At 40.3% G+C, this 2,842-nt stretch overlaps 1 pseudogene; it reads left to right on the top strand.

Moving 5' to 3' along the window:
• Window positions 1-281: 281 nt before the first annotated feature.
• The window catches only part of LOC115283427, an 18,623-nt pseudogene continuing 16,062 nt past the window's right edge, over window positions 282-2,842 (top strand).

Genomic DNA, 2,842 nt, shown 5'->3' with positions numbered 1-2,842 from the left:
CAATAATGCTGAAGTTTTCCAGCCATAGAATTTCTCAGGATAGGACAGCCTTTATTGCTTTTTAAGAATTCTGGCTGACAAGACATAGAGCTTGATTACTGTTTTTTGTTGCCTAATATGAACAAGATAAAGGCTCGCCAGTTGAAGATGGTTGTTATACTAGTTTGGCACGCGTTGCTCTAAGTTATGTATGGTGTTTGGAAACATTACTATATGGTGCCAGGCCTCTTTAAGGAATTCAAGTTTCAGTGAAGTATTGATAGCCAGAACACTAAACCAGTATGGAAAAACTACCCCCTATAGAAGTAAATGTGGAGATAGGCTCCTGTGACTGGATCGCGTGCCTGCTCTTTAGTCTTAGAAGCATTGACTCCAGCACCACCAATTTCTTCTCTGGAAGTATGGAAATTCCTTGGTTGAACAAGTATGGTACTGGAATTCCATTTTCAGGCACTTAAACACATTGCAGGTTGAAAGTTTGGGCCAAGGTGGACAATCTTAGACCATTTAACGTAAAAGTTACAAAGGTAATCACAATGATTAGATCAAGATATCAATAGGTAGATGAAAAACACTAGTTTAGGAAGTTACTAACCTAACCTGTAATTAAATAATTACATTGTAATTAAATAATCATTGAGAAACAGTAGGCTTATTTTATAGGTTATAAAAATCATCATGTACTAAAATTGAGACATATGTGTAAGGCTTTTTTTTTTTTTACATATGTCACTGATTTTTGTCATTAAGGTTCCAGTTTCATGAATACTTTTTCTCAAAGGTGGGAAGTGATTGGGTCATAAATCACCTATCTGAAGAGGTTGAAGACTAAGTACATGATGAATATTATTAGCTTCTATACACTGCCCCTTAAATGTAGTTCAATTAATAACTATTTTCCTAAAGGGAGTCACTAATCAGTAACATACCAAGCCAGTTATTGGTCCACAAGACTGCCTTCCGTTCCCAGGTGTGTCATGGTTTGGACCTGGAAGCATATATCTGCCACCTTCTTTTCCAAAGAAAGCAGATGTAGAGAACAAACCCCTTATCATTGAGGCTGAGGGGGAATATATTGGATATAGTACAGTAAGTTTTCAAATCTATCACACCAACATCAAAAATTGCTTGTTTTTGAGAAAATTGGTGTTAAGATGGCAGAATAGTAGGGATGCCCTGGGCTTGCCTTATCCCTCAAACACAGCTAGATTAACATCAAATCATTTTGAATTCCTAAAACCTGAGGATTAAGAGAACAATCTGCACAATTAGAAGGAGAGAAAATGGTAAGTACGAGGTGAAGAAATGTGAGTTGAGGGAGAGAAAAATTATGGTTCTATGGAGGAGACTGTGCCCTTTTATGTGGAGGGAGAGGAGAGAGAGAGAAAGAAAGACACATTGGGAGAGATATCAGCACAATTGGTTTGCACAAGAAAGACACCTCCCCAAAATCATTGACTGGATAATCAAGAGGAACTGACTATTGCAAGCCTTTACAAGCATTAGAGCTCAAATTCTGAGGTTTTAGAAGTCTGTGCCATTCAGTAGAGTCATGCCATGCAGCAGCACTCCTGAGAAGGAAGGCAGGGGCCCTGGAGCAGACAGTGTGGTATAGGGTTCCCCTTGATCCCAATGGAAGAGAACATTCGCCTTTCTGGAGTACATTTTGTTTTTTGTTTTTAAATAGTTTATTGTCAAATTGGTTTCCATACAACACCCAGTGCTCTTCCCCATAAGTGCCCTCCACCATCACTACCACCTCTTTTCCCCCTTCCCCTTCAACTCTCAGTTCATTTTCAGCATTCAATAGTCTCTCAAGTTTTGTGTCCCTCTCTCCCTGCAACTCTCTTTCCCTCTTCCCCTCCCCCAGGTCCTCCATTAGGTTTCTCCTGTTTTCCTGTTAGACCTATGAGTGCAAACATATGGTTTCTCTCCTTCTCTGCCTGACTTATTTCGCTTAGCATGACACCCTCAAGGTCCATCCACTTTCCTACAAATGGCCAGATTTCATTCTTTCTCATTGCCATGTAGTACTCTGGAGTATATTTTGAAGAAGGTATATTGTCTCTCTAAAGACAGTAGACCTGGAAAGCAACATTGAGCATCCATTTATCAGCAAAGGACAGAAGTGTGCACAGAGGACAGATAACCCATTTGCTACTTTTCACTGTGCTTTACCATAAACTCTGAGGGACCTGCGTAGCCATGTGACTGTTTTACTGGGACAAAAACAACACCAGACACACCATGGCAAAGCTCTCCTCTAGAGGAAGGCAGCAGATCTGCACCATACTGGGTATTTTAAGATTTGAAGCTTTGAATACCAGCTGAATGCCAGAGACAAAACACAGGAGACTATCTTTTCCCATTCTGTCAGTTGCCTATTAGTTTTCTTGATTGTTTCCTTTGCAGTGCAGAAGATTTTTATCTTGATGAAGTCCCAAGAGTTCAGTTTTGCTTTCATTTCCCTTGCCTTTGGGGATGTGTCGAGTAGGAGATTGCTGCGGTGGAGGTCTAGTAGGTTTTTTCCTACTTTCTCCTCGAGGATTTTGATGGCTTCCTGTCTCACATTCAGGTCCTTCAGCCATTTTGAGTTTATTTTTGTGTATGGTGTAAGAGAGTGGTCTAGTTTCATTCTTCTGCATGTTGCTGTCCAGTTCTCCCAGCACCACCTGCTAAAGAGGCAGTCTTTTTTCCATCGGATACTCTTTCCTACTTTGTCAAAAATTAATTGGCCATACATTTGTGGGCCCAGTTGTGGGTTCTCTATTCTATTCCATTGGTCTATGTGTCTGTTTTTGTGCCAATACCATACTGTCTTGATGATGACAGCTTTGTAGTA

Source organism: Suricata suricatta, chromosome X (assembly GCF_006229205.1).
Source record: "Suricata suricatta isolate VVHF042 chromosome X, meerkat_22Aug2017_6uvM2_HiC, whole genome shotgun sequence".
Lineage (NCBI taxonomy): Eukaryota > Metazoa > Chordata > Mammalia > Carnivora > Herpestidae > Suricata > Suricata suricatta.
This window is presented reverse-complemented; position numbering and strand designations above follow the sequence as displayed.